Below are 14906 nucleotides of genomic sequence, written 5' to 3' on the forward strand. Positions count from 1 at the left end.
AAAAAAAAAAAAAAAAGAACTGTGCCCTGACCATTTCCAGTCCTGGGGTGGCACTGTGGGTTAAAGAGCTGGACAGCAAAGTCAGTTTGAACTGCAAGGTCGGTGGTTCAAACTCCTCGGAAACCCTATCAGGGTCACTATGGATCGGAACTGGTTTGACGGCACTTAACAACAATAACTTCCCTAATACACCCTATAATAACTGAGTTCTGTGTGGCCATTGCAATGAATTATTGAACTTAGCTAAGTAAAAATGCTAAGGGAGGGAAGTTTGGTGTCAAGCCGCACACATACCTCATTTGCATGGGTATATTGATCAATTGCTGCAAAGTGCATAAAACAGACCCATCACAGGGCAGACTGACACCCAGGGCCTGGCAAAAGGAATTAAAATACAAGTTGCTTATCCAGAAAATGTTAATCAACCTAGACAAAAGTATCAAAACTTCTAAGACAAAAAACAAGGCAAAGCTTGGGGGGGGGGGGGGTAATCCCTCAAGCTGTTTGTTGAAAGATGTATGGCCAAAGGCTAAATGTCTACCACTTACAAGCTACTGACTGTCAACTCACTCTCTCTGTTCCTCACTTTTGCCATCTGCCAGATAGGAATAAAATAGTCCCCACCTCGTAGGATCTTTGTTAGAAATACAAGTTACTACATTAAAGTACCCCTCGTAGTACATGCTATCAAGAGTTTGCTATTAGTAGTCATTCTTTTTGCTCCCAAATACTACTTTATAATTTACTGTATTCCTAGGATACAATAAGTAGATCTAAATCTTTTTTTTTAACCTAGTAGATAATATTCCTAGTTTCTAGCTGGTATTGTCCCTCATTTTATTTCTCCATTTATCATTAATGTTATTTATTGATCCAGTAATGAGGATTTTATTTTCTTTAAATTGAGGCACAGCCCATGTTGATGGGCTTTGACCTTCATCAGTAAGTCCTCTTTGCTTACAGCAAGCAAGGTTGTACCATCTGCAAATTGCAGGTTGTTAATGTCTTCCTCTAATCCTGATGCCATATTCTTCTTCATATAATCTAGCTTCTCTCTTATTTAGTATACAGATTGAATAAATATGGTGAAAGAATACAACCCTGACATGCACCTTTCTTAATTTTAAACCATTCAAGGTCCGCTTGTTCTGTTCAAAGGGCTACCTCTTGGTCTATGTACAGGTTCCTCATGTGCACATCAAGAGTCCTAGAATATCCATTCTTCACAATTATTCATAGCTTCTCATGGTAGACACATAGACAATAGAGCACAAGTAAACATCCTTCTGGTATTCTCTGCTTAGATGTGGCTTGAGCCTCTGGCAAAACCCTGTCAATGTACTGTTGCAGACATTTTTAAATTATCGTTAGCAAAATTTTACTTGCATGTGATATTAATGATATTGTCCATTGATGTTCGCATTCCCTTGGGTAACCTCTCTTTGGAATGGGCACAAATATGGATTTCTTCAAATCAGTTGGCCAGTTAGCTGTTTCCCAAATTTCTTGGCACAGATGAGTGAGTGCTTCCAGTGCTACATCAGGATGCTAAAAGATTTCAATTTGTATTCCATTAATTCCCAGAGGCTAGTTCTTTGCCATACTTACAGTGCACCCTGGACTTCTTCCTTCAGTACTTTTGGTTCTTGATCATATACTACCTCTTGAAATGGTTGGACATTTCTTCTTGGTATAGTGACTCTGTGTATTCCTTCCATCTTCTTTTGATGCTGTCTGCATCATTCAATATTTTGTCCAAAAAAAATCCTTCAGTATTTCAAGTCAAGGCTTAAATTTTTATTTCAGTTCTTTCAGCTTGAGAAATGTTGAATGTCCTCTCCCTTTTTAGTTTTCTAACTCCAGATCTTTGCACATTTCATTACATTTACTTTACTTTGTCTTTTCAAGCTGCACTTTGAAATTGTTGTTCAGCTGTTTTACCTCCTCATTTCTAACATTTGCTTTAGCATTTCTATGCTGAAGAGCAAGTTTCAGAGTCTCTTCTGAAATCCTCACTACTGGACCAATAAATAACATCATGATAAATTGAGAAAAGACTAGGGTTGCCAAAGACTTCATTTTGTTTGGATCCACTATCAATACTCACGGAAGCAGCAGTCAAGAAATCAAACAATGTATTGCATTAGGCAAATGTGCTGCGTAAGACTTCTTTAAAGTATTCAAGAGCAAAGATGCCCGTTTGAGGATTAAGGTACGCCTGATCCAACCCATGGTATTTTCAATAACCTCATATGCATGTAAAAGTTGAACAATGAATAAGAAAGACTGAAGAAGAATTGATGCATTTGAGTTATGATGTTAGAGGAGAATATTGAAAGTATTGTGGAATGGCAAAAGAAAGAACCAATCTGTGTTAGAAGTACAGCCATATTGCTCCTTGGAAGTCAGATGGTCAGACTTTGTCTCTCATACTTCAGACATATTATCAAGGGGGACCAGTTTCTGCAGCAGGATACCAGGTGGTAAAGTGGGGAGTCGGATAAAAAGAAGACCTCCAACGAGATGGACTGGCACAATGGCAGCAGCAATGGGCTCAAGCATAACAACGATTATTGAGGATGGAGCAGGACCAGTCACTATCACTGAGTTGGAACTGACTCAATTGCACCTAACAACATTTCCCTCATGACCTCAGATATCAAGGCAGTGCTGGCTTCAAGAGACAAAGGAATTCCTTCAATACTCAGTCAATGAAGTTTTCTACTGTCTACTAAAGGAGCTCTGGTATCGTAGTGATTACGAATAGGGCTGCTAACCTCACGGTCAGCAGCTCAAAACTACCAGCTGTTCCGTGGGAGAAAGATGAGGCTTTCTGCTCCCATAAAGATTTACAGCCTCAGAAACCCTGTACAGGGTCAGTATGAGTTAGAACCGACTCCATGGTACTTAAGAACAACAATGTCTACTAGGGAGTCCTGGTGTGGTGTTGTAAAATAAGCACTGGACCACACGGTCAGTTTGAACCACAAGGTGGCAGTTCAAGCTCACCAGCCACTCCTCAGAAACCCCATACAGGGTCACTATGAGTCAGAACTTACTTAACACTTAATAACCATGTCTACCAGAGGAGCTCTGATAATGTAGTGGGTTACACAATAGGCTGTTAACCACAAGTTCAGCAGTTCAAGTCCACCAGACGCTCCACGGGGTAAGATGAGGCTTTCTGCTCATGTAAAGATTTACAGCCTCAAAAACCATATACAGGGTCAGTATGTGTCGGAATCGGCTCAGTGGCACACAGCCACCATCGCCACCAGTGCCTACTACATGTCAAGCATCCTTCTAAGGGGAAAAAGCAACTTAACAAAACAAGGTGTCTAGCCTCTTGGAGTTCACAACATAGTGATAAAGACAGTTGTTTTATATAGAGACAAAATCTATGCAGAAAAGCAAAACACGATTATAAAATAAAGAGTGATGGGGCTAGAGATGTTATTCCAAAGAGGGCTGTCCAAAGAGGGCTGTCAGAAAGGTTCCCCTCAGAGATAATGCTTAAGTATGAATGACAAAGTGAAAGGTGTTCTCAGCAGATGAAACAGCAAGTGGAAAGAGACTGATGAGGGGACATGCTAGAGGAAGAGGAAAGATGGCCAAAATGTACGGGACACAAGAAAGGGGGAGGTAGTAGGAGATAGGGCTGGATCATGCGGAACCTCCACAGTAAGGAGCCTGGATTTTATTTGACTTTTAACAGGAAGCCAATGGCAGTTTTTAGCTCAGGGAATGATATGATCTAAGGTTTTAAAGTTCACTCTGGCTGCCATGTGGAAAGTGGATTATTGAAGGGCAAGAGGAGCAACAAAGAGACCAGATGGAAAGACACTGCTATTGTCCCAGTGGGAAACGATGATGGTTGGGAACCAGAGTGGCACTGGGCAAAACAGCACTGCTCTGCTCCAAAGCACATGTCTCAATCAAATCAGCAGGGACAGAGGGGGTGACTCCTGATACAGCTTTAAGTACTGTTACATTCTTTAGGACACAACTACTAAATCCATCCCCTAACCTGAATCTTCAACGCAGAATGGCTGCCCCTCTATCCTTCCGCACATCCTCTTGCCTGCTCACATGTCCATCTCCCTACTGAGAGTGAAACTTCCTAAATGTCAGCATCAGATTGGACTCAGCTGCATGGATTCCCAAAGCAGGGTGCTCCAAAGCTTTTCTGAAGATATGAAGAAATGCCTACCTACAACTGGAATGTGGAGATGGTAAAGAAAAGACTTATTGCCTTCTTTCTTAGGAAGTCTCCAGCTATACCTAAACCCTAAAAAACAAAGAAGTATTAAAAGTATGTTTTAGAAACAATCAATGAAAGCGTTAAAAATGGTTGTCTCTGAAGAGGAGAGAGGGTTTGTTCTAATGTACTGAACTGTCTGGCTCCTCTACAAGACCATACTGCTCCAACCTATCCACTCCCTGCATTCATAGCATGTACGCAGTATGCTGAAACAGTGAAGAAAAAAATGGAAACACACATGGATACCCAACCCAGAATCATCCTTTTAAACCTCAAACCCAAACCTCTGGAAACATACCAAAGAATGACTGAGTGAGTACATCTAAGCAAGAAACCCAACACAAATCAAAATGACTGAGCAAGATATGGACAGTATGCCTGGCCCAGAAAGCCAGCCTTGTCTGTTTGTTAAAAAGCAACTAAAACAAAAATTGTTTTAAGTTACAGCTGGTGTCTGGGTCACTTTATTGAGCACTTAAGATATAGAGCTGATTATTTTTCTGGCAACAACGAAAAAAGAAAGGCTGAAAGTACGGTGTCCTGTTACCAGCTGTCTCCGGAGTAGTTCTAACAATCCATGTCTGTGGCAGGGCCAGAGACAACTGAAGAGGTACACACATGAAACTTGTTGTGGTTTTCTTTTCTTTCTTCCTTTCTTCCCCTGCTGCATTCCAGTAACTTGGATAACAAAGAGCACAATCCTCAGAGAACAACTTTCAGTGCTTCCATTGCTATTTGCAACAAGGCCCTCGAAAACAGCACTGGACACTGAAAAAAAAAAAAAAAAGCATGCGTCCACTCATGGTCTCTGCTCAGTAACTTACATCTAGACTCCCACAGCAGCTCACCACTGACTTGCTGTGTTGCATAGAGCAAACCCTGCTCCTCACCGCTCAGGGTCCCAGTTTCTTCATCTATAAAACCTAGATGGATAAAATGTACCTGACAGAGATGTGAAATAAACTAGAACTAATGCCTGTATAGTGCCAAGCACAGAATCTGAAATATAGAAGGTGCTCAATACATGTGATGACAATTACTATCTGAGTCATTCTAACCACCCACACGACCCCTTCCTTCTCCCTAAGACCCTAAGGTTTACCCTTAAGCCTCTCTCCAGGACAGTAACCACAAGTGTCCATGAAGACCATCACTGAGGCCAACTTATGTTTGAGGGGTGGGCAGGAAGAGCTTGAGCTAAGCCATTCATTCTCAGACTCAAATCTATTCAAACCCATCCAGGCAGGGCTTGGGAGCTCTAAGCCAAGAGGCCTAAAAAGCCAAAGCTGGCCTGGGAGGACCAAGGTCCAGTTCCTGGACCAAGGTATATGTATAAACATGAAGGCTCGCTGCTGAGAGGATAGAGACCTTTCTCTGGTTCTGCAGTGGCAGCCCACAGTAGACGGATAGAACAATCACTTCTCCTAGCGTCACATCACCCTGATGAACCCACTTTAGCATGTGGTCAGTATGTGTCCTTATCACCCACCACACCATTATTTGTCTTCTGAAACAAGAATAGGGATAATAATTGTCCATCTCATACTGATATAAGATAATTAAATAAATAAATACATAAAGCCATTAGAATGGTGGCTGGTACACAGTGAGGCTACAAGTGTAAGCTATTATTATTAGAATCTATGGAGGAGGGGTTATGAGTAATTTTTATTTCCCTTTTATTGTACTATTTTCCAAAATTGGAAATGTTGTTCTTATTAAGTACCATCAAGTCAGTTCTACCTCACAGCACACTGTATAGATTGGCTGGTGGATTTGATTTGCTGGCCTTGTGGTTAACAGTCCAGTGCTTACCCATAGTGTCACACCAGGACTCCAAAATTGAGATAGTAAGAAAACTTACCTCACAATACATATGATAAAATACTTTGTAAAAATAATTATCTACTAAAATACTCCTGGCATGGCACTGTAGGATAAGCACTGGACTGCAAACCACAAGGTTAGCAGTTCAAACCCACCAGCTATACAGAGTCGCTATGAGTCAAAACTGACTCAATAGCACTTAATAACAACAACAACAACAAAATATTAAAGTAAAATGCCTGGATGAAAAGAATCCCACCCCAAGAGTCTGGCTGTCTCCAACTATGGAGTCAGATATATAGTTTTCAGAATTACTGTTAAAGCCAGTGGGCCAAAGTCTGCCCCATGCTTGCCATACTTGCCAAAAGAGTCTAACCTATCTATAGTCTCTATTGCCCTAAATCAGCTCCAATTAGCAGGACCACAGTGGGGCTGTCCCCAAAGTGGCCTCGATGGCAGCTGGCCAATGACCTGTGACTTTTGTGATTCCCCAAAATTAACAGAATTAAATATCTATGAATTAAGTTATCCAGAGATGTGAAAGATTTATACATTGAAAATTATATAACACTGCTAAAAGAAACTAAAGAAGACTTAAACAGATGGTAAGGCATCTATGCCCATGGTCTGTGAGGCTATATTCCATATAAAAGCTTCAATTTTATACAGAAAGGCAAGAGACCCTAAAAAGCCAAAGCAATTTTGAAAAACAGCAAAGGAAGAGGACTGATACCTCCTGACTTCAAAAAATATCATACAGCTACAATAATCAAAACATCCTGTTACCGGTCTAGTGGGTAGATGCACAAACCAATTAAATAAAAAAATTTTAAAAATAATAATAATAAACCAAACATTTATGATCAATTGATTTTTGACAAAGGAATCATTCAATAAAGAAAGAACCATCTCTTAATATATTCCAACTTCTCAGATTATTTGTTCAACATACAGAATGAATAAATATGACGCACACCTTTCCTGGTTTTAATCCATTCAGTATTCCCCCTTGGCTGTTCCAAAGACTGCCTCTTGGTCTATGAACAGGTTCCTCATGGGCACAATTAAAGAATACCCATTCTTCACAATGTTATCCACAGCTTGTCATGAACCACATAGTTGAAAGCCTTTAAAATCGAACAATCTCTCAAGAGTAGACACATTTTTCTGGTGATGGGAAAGGTAACACCGAATGATAACGAAGTATACGTTGTTGTTGTTGTTGTGAAATGCCATCGAGTCAATTTCGACTCATAGTGACCCTGTTTAGGGTTTCTGAGGAGCAGCTGGTGAGCTTGAACCGCCGACCTTGCAGTTCAAATGGCTTTGCAGTCTGGCGCATTAACCCACAGCACCATACATAGCTTAACAAAAAAAGTATTTAAGAAAAAAGAAATATATTGATCATTGCTATGGCATATATAATTTTGAAACAACAACAAAAACACAACAAAGAATATATGTGCGGACATATATATATGTGCGATGCTATTGTTGTTGTTAGGTGCCATAAAGGTGGTATCGACTCATAGCGATCTTATGCACAACACAATGAAACACTGCCCAGTCCTGTGCCAACCTCACAATCATTGTTATGCCCCACTATTGCTGCCACTTTGAGTGCCTTCCAACCTGAGGGGCTCATCTCCCGGCATATATCTGCCATTCTGGTGCTCTTCATCATGTTTCAATATCCAATATTCTGGAGCTGACAATGTTCCATTGCTACTCATAAGGTTTTTCAGTGACTAAATACTCACAAGTAATCCGTCTCTCCTTCTTCCTAGTCTATCTTAATCTGGAAGTTCTGCTGAAACCTTTCCACCATGGTGACCCTGCTGGTATTTAAAATATTGGTGGCATTGCTTCCAGAATCACAGCAACAAGCAAGCCAGCATAGCTGGACAAACTAACAGATGAGAGGTGAATATGCATGTACACAGGTATATATATATATGTATATATATATATATATATATATATATACACATATATAGTTATTAAGTTCTGGTGTGATGCTCTGAGGATTGCTAACTGCAAGGTAGGTGGTTCAAATCTATTAGCTGCTCCTCGGAAAATTTATATAGGGTTTCTATGAATCAGAACCAACTTAACAACAAGAAATAACAATGTATAGGTCTATGTGGGTGTGTGTGTGTGTGTGTGTATATATATATATATATATATATATATATATATGTTGGTTGTATGCCATCAAGTCAGTTCAGACCCACAGTGACCATGTATAGGTAGGGTTTCTGAGTCTGTAAATCTTTACGGGAAAAGAAAGTCTCATCTTTCTACCACAGAGTGGCTGGCAGATTTGAACTGCAGACCTTTTAGCTTAGCAACCCAACTTGTAATCCACTACATTACCAGGGCTTCTTATGTATATGCATATATGTGCATGCATGCACAGATCATATATATAATACAGCACAGAGGGGACACAGTTACAGATATTTCTTAGATACAACCAAATACATCGTGAAACTGAATTCCTGGGCCTGAAGGATAAGGACCACAGTCTGATGTAACATCTAGGTCAGTTGGTATAATGTAGTTTTATGAAGTTATATTCTACATCCTGGTTTGGTGAACAGTTTCTGGAGTCTTCAAAGTTGCGAGCAGCCATCTAAGATACAAATACTGGTCTCTATTTGTCTGGAGAAAAAGGAGACCAAAGAATCAATGAAGAAGCTTATTTCCGGGACAAATAGTCTTCATTTACACTGAGACCAGAAGAACTAGATGGTGCCTAGCTAGCAATATCAAGCAGCCTAATCAGTACCATAATAGATGGTCTCTGATAAAATGGGAGAAAAATGTGGAACAAAAGCTCAAATTCCTTTAAAAAAAAAAGATTAATTAGACTGGTTGGAACTCAAGGACTCCCTGAGACTGTTGTCCTGAGATACTATTCAAACTTTAAAAACAAAACTAATCCCTAAAAAACAATAATTAAAAAAAAAAAAGAGCCTGAGTTCACCTTATAGCTAAATAACAAATACAATTTAAAAAATTATCATCCATAAGTGCTATGCTCCTTTAAAAAAAATTAATCACTTATATAAGACCAAACAGACAAGTACTTTAAAACAATGATAAAAATATAAGGGGCAGGGAAACTAGATTAAAGAAAATGGAACAACCAGAACAGAAGTAATGAGAATGTTACACATAATGAAGAATGTAACCAATGTCACTGAACAACTTCAGTAGATATTGTTGAATGGGAACCTAAATTGCTGTGCAAACCTTTACTAAATATGCAGTAAAATAATATTTGGGAAAAAAGAAAACATTCCCCTGAGAATCTTAACATGAATAACGGGGAGACTGGGCCAATGAGCTGGGAAGCTGAGGTGAAGGTCATGAGATAGACCCTATGTACAGCAGTCATTGGAGGTCAGGTGAATGTCTGAGTGGCCCAGCAAAGAAAGGTGCAGAGGTACAAGCGTGTGCATGTATGTGTATGGGGTGGGGCAGAGGACAGTTTCCCTCCAGCCGAGGTATGTGGAATAGCATCTTTATGACTGCCTACTACAAACATAGTATTTTCAATAACCTCATATGCGTGAGAAAGCTGGACAGCGAATGAGGAAGACAATAGAAGAATTGATTCTTCTGAATTATGGTATTGAAGGAGAATATTGAAAGTGCCATGGGCTGCCAAAAGAACCAACCACACTTGAGCCCATTGATGCTGCCACTTTGCCAATCCATCTCACTGGGGGTCTTCCTCTTTTTCTCTGACCCTCCACCTTACCAAACATAACATCCTTCTCCAGCGATTGGTTCCTCCTGACAATATGTCCTAAGTATGAGAGACAAAGTTTGGCCATCCAATTTTCAATGGATGTTTACATCTGTGTCTCTTCATTCTAAGGTGTGTCCCATCAGCAAATGAAGGTCCCACGGGCTTTACTCCATTCACGTCATCTACTTTGAGAAGGCAGCTCTTCCCCAGTCACACTTTGAAAGCCTTTCAGCCTGAGGCGCTCATTTTCTGGCACTATATCTGACAGTGTTTCTCTGCTATTCATAGGGTTTTCAGTGACTAAATCTTGTAAAGTAGTTCATCATTCCTTCTTCCTAGTCTGTCTTCGTCTGGAAGCTCATCTGAAACCTGTCCACCATGGGTGACCCTGCTGGTATTTAAAATACCATAGCTTCCAGAATCACAGCAATTCACAAGCCACCATAGCCCACTTATCTAAGTCCTTTTATTAAAGCCATCCTGAACCTGTTTCTGCTTCCTATAACCAAACAAGCCTCAACTACAATGCCAGATCTTGTTACTAGACCTGTTACTGGACACGAAACCACCCCAGCAGAAGCTGAGCTTGATAACTAGCCAAGCTTTGATGTTCCTCCATTTCCACAATTGGCTGGAGTCTCAGAGTTGTTTATTTTTCCTGAACAACTTTTGCAATGTTTCAACTAAACAGGACAGTTTTTATCAACAATTTCCAGGGCAAGAAAATAGCAAAATATTTGATTCTCATGAAGACTGATAGATCTCCTAGACTGTGTGATGTGGAGCCTCCTTCTGAAAACATTAGTAGGCTCATACTTTGCAAAGTATGTTGCAAACACTCACACAGGCATTATTCATCTCCTGTGAACCTATGCATCATTTCTTCTGGTAACAGTGTCTCTCTTTTCCCTAAAAATCACCTTTCCACTCTGTCTAGCCCAGAATGTTTAAATAGAAGGTCATGCGAGCCAGGTCTGGCCGGTCTCTAAAGTGTCTTCTGCTAGAATTCCTGGGAAACAGAGAGATCTCTGTTGCCAGTGGAGCAAACCTGGCAGAGAGCAACCAGAATGGCAGAGCCAATGGGCCACTCTTCAATCGCATGAAAACTAGCTGGTCTAAAAGCTAAGCTGACAGAAGGAAAGCAAACCCAGGAAATTAGTGCAGTAAGTCCTGGTGACATCATTTGAGGTTCTAGATCTAGCAGTGATTGAAGCTAGACCCCACAAACTTTCCAGTGATAATCAATTTAGGTTGGAATTCTATTCCTTACAGCCAAAGATTACAAACGAATACAAAGTATTAACCCATGTTTTAGCAACTTGAATTTAACATGTCACCACATTCTATGCTACATGCATTATCTCATTTGATGCACCAACACTGCAGACTAGCACTGTGATGGCCATTCACAGACAAGGTCCAATGAACAAGAAAGTGTGCCATCACTGTCATAGTCATTGTCACTATTTTATCACAGTCAGACACAGACAGTAGGTAGTCAGACACACTGATACTAAAACCCACGTATCCTCCCTATGTTTGTAAATGTACGTGTATAATGCTGTTTATTTTTTAATTTTTTTCCTGAGGCTATATATATATATATTTTTTTTTTTTAATGTTTTATTGTGAATTATGTGATAGTTTACATGGGAGAACATTAGTTTTACATTCATTCTATCGTATATTGTCTCTCATTGCCATGATTATAATCCCCTCCATGCAATCCTTCCCCCCATACCCCCCAGGTCTTCAGCACACAGTCTCTCTCCCTCTCTGGATCTAAAGTCTCCAGCTGCTCCATCGCTCCATGTCATCATCTCTGGCTCCATTTCAGGCATCACTGCTTCTCTGGGTAGGGTCCCGCTCTCTGCTCTTCTCCCTTGATGGTCCTAGGGACCTCTGCTCCTAGACTGAAAAGTTAATCACTCCCCTCCTTGCTATAAAACGTCTACCTTTACATTTCCAACCCTCTCAATCAGTCCTGATAACAATTACTCAATATTGTATCACAAGAGACCCGTCTACATTTCATTGCATCAACCCCGCCTAGACAGATTGAATACTACTCACTGGAGATTCTACCTTCCTCCATGCCCTCTGGATCTACGTTCCCTCTTGAAAGCTTGTAAGCCAGTCACTTCTTGCCTTTGTAGCCCCCCACCCCTCATTTTGGGTAGTCAATGTCCAAGTTGCCCATCCCTGTCTATTCTGTGTGTGGAGGGGGTGGAATGATTCTTGCTGTAAGGACTTGTTCCCTCTTTTGAGCTACTGCTTCCATAGGTGTAGGTCAAGTTCATCAAATTGTATGTGAATACTTTTTTTTTTTTTTCCCCTCTTCTTTTTACTTCTGGTTGAGCTCTGATCATCCAGTCACTGAAGCCAGAATAAGTGGGTATTATCTGCAAGTGTGGGTGTTCTTATGCATATGCCCTCTCTTCTTATCAGCTGGACACTTCACTCTCCACTCTAGTCCTCTATGGCTATGTCACTGACTCTGGGCCCAAGAGTCCCCAGGTCTTGCCACACTGCTGGCCAACCAGGTCTTCACCCGGGTTCACAGAAGTCTATTGAACGTTGTAGGGCTTAGCTCACTGCTTCATTGCTGTTTTTCCCTCACTTCCCCTTGTCGGTGTTGAGCGTGGTCACCAATCACAGCATGTATTCCCACTGAGTCTTAGTCTTGGAAGGGGTTTGCACTGAGGGGACCCAACCACTTGCCTTGATGTTTCCTGGGCAAGCATGTTGCTTGTTCTTGTAGTAACAGTCGGTCTGCCTATGTTGTTTTATATTTTTCCTGTAGGTCTTTCTTTCAAGAAGCATCTTCTGTTCTTCTAGCCACTCCAGGTTGGTCTGCTTGTCCTTTCAAGCGGGAATCTCCCATCTCTGGAGATCTGGATGTGGTTCAGGCTTCCACTTATAGTCTTATGTATTGCAGAGGCTCCGCAGGAAGCCTCCTTCACTGGGCACATTGTAGCCCCATTTTAGGTATTCCAATCAGTTATAGGCAGAAGACGGACTTACAAGCTTTCTATGGTGATGCTTTTCGCTATTCCTTTCTCTTCCCCTCCAGTGTCTATTTTATAATAGAATGCAAGGAAAACCAAGATTCAAAAGACAGCCAAGCATCTTAATATTATTGCCCCCTTTTCCACATTCCAACCATGGCTCGATCTCTATATCACAGAACTCTGTTGTTCTCAAGTTGTACATATATCATTATTTACCTCTGTCTCACTTAACCCATTGAGACCTGTCTAATTGTTCTCCCATCTGCTTTGTTCTTCCATTCATCTCTCCCTACTCATATATTGCCCCCTCCCTATCACCCAAACCATCCTGTATCTAATCCCTGCCCTGTGCTCCACCTTCCCCTCCCTCCCCTCACCCATCCCCAACATCCCAATAATCAACAAAGATATAATGCTATTTAGATGTGCTCAGTCTAAATGCAGACAGGACACACCTCACAGCAAAGTCCTTGCAATAATCTCCTTGAAACAAGGCAACACTTCATGAGCCTACTGTTGTTGCTGTGTGCCACTGAGTCCCTTCTGACTCACAACAACCCTGTACAGGGCTCCCAGGAGCGGCTGATAAGTTTGAACTACCAACCTTGTGGTTATCAGTCCAATGCTTATCCTGGAACCACCAGGAATCATGAATTCATTAGGGATGTTAAAAGCCAAATACAGTTGAAACTCCAAATGTGTGGTGCAGGTACTATTACCCTGTGGGGAAGGACAGGAGGCAGAGAGGCTACATTCCAGTATGTAGTGGATGCTAGTATATGATCTCACCAACTATGCCAAGATTTGGACCTACCTATAAGTCTCCACAATACTGAACACGGCATATCTTCTAATTCAGTTTCTTCACCAGCCACCTCAGCTCTCCCATACCCACCTTCAACCAAAGTTCCCGTATTATGAGGTTTTATACCCACCTCCCCAGGGTGCAAAAGCATTTCCACTTATCTGCTTACTGTACAGTTAACTGCTCACCATCACCTTCTTCAAAAGCATCCTAATTATAGCTTTCAGGTGACACACTATAAGATAATTTCCAGTTTCCCTCCTGGAAATAAAGAGATCTCAGGTAATTCTATAATCCCATACGATAGCATTCATGTTCTGCGGGTTACTCATTGCCTTGGGCCTGTATCAGGTCATTTTCTACTAAGTAAATGTCTTCCCTGGTGCTGCAAATATTGCTCCTAAATGTATATTCTGTCTTACTGGTTGAAAACAAAATTTCTAAATCAGCCACCTCACTATGTAACTAAGCAAACCGAAATTTAAAAAATCACATTCACATCTTCTAGTAATATGTCACTGAATGGTTTTTCTTTCTTTTTTTTTTTTTAAAAAAAAAAATGTTTTATTGTGAATTATGTGATAGTTTACATGGGAGAACGTTAGCTTTACATTCATCCTATCGTATATTGTTTCATTGCCATAGTTACAATCCCCTCCATGCATCATCAATGAATGGTTTTTCTTTAGACAAAACTTTTCCTTATTAAGTTATAACATAAAAATATGCCCCAGAAGAAATCAGAAAGGGCTCCAAAAGAAGGCCTGAAGGAAGATCCCCGAGCACAGTGATTCTTTAGACACCAGCTGCTCGTATCATCATCACAAATTTTGATATACAATCTACTTCTTTGGACTCCTGGTATGGTGCTGCAGGCTAATGAACTGGACTGCAAGGTAGGTTTGAACTGCAAGGTCAGCAGTTCAAACTCACCAGCTGCTCCTAGGAAACCCTATACAGGGTTGCTATAGGTCGGAACCGACTCCATGGTAATTAATAACAACAACAATCTACTTTTTGATCCTTTTTCACCGCCTCCTTTTACGGAGCCTGTGCTCATGAAGCAAAGTTTTCATGGAGAGAGAGATATTTAACAGTACGTAATCGACTCAACAGCATGTAGCAACAACAATTAGATATAAAGATAATTCCAGATGGTGATAAATGAAATGGAGAAATGAAAGCTTAATGTTGTGAAAGTGACTTGCAGACAGACAGTGTTAGCACGAAGGTCCAGGAACC

The 14906-nt window shown here is 40.8% G+C and overlaps 1 protein-coding gene across 1 annotated transcript in view; it reads right to left on the reverse strand.

Annotated features, from left to right (window-relative positions):
* EEFSEC (eukaryotic elongation factor, selenocysteine-tRNA-specific) overlaps positions 1 to 14906 on the reverse strand; it is a 411137-nt gene that overhangs the window by 287071 nt on the left and 109160 nt on the right. The window lies entirely within an intron of this gene.

The sequence above is a fragment of the Chrysochloris asiatica genome, unplaced genomic scaffold, assembly GCF_000296735.1.
Source record: "Chrysochloris asiatica unplaced genomic scaffold, ChrAsi1.0 scaffold00142, whole genome shotgun sequence".
Lineage (NCBI taxonomy): Eukaryota > Metazoa > Chordata > Mammalia > Afrosoricida > Chrysochloridae > Chrysochloris > Chrysochloris asiatica.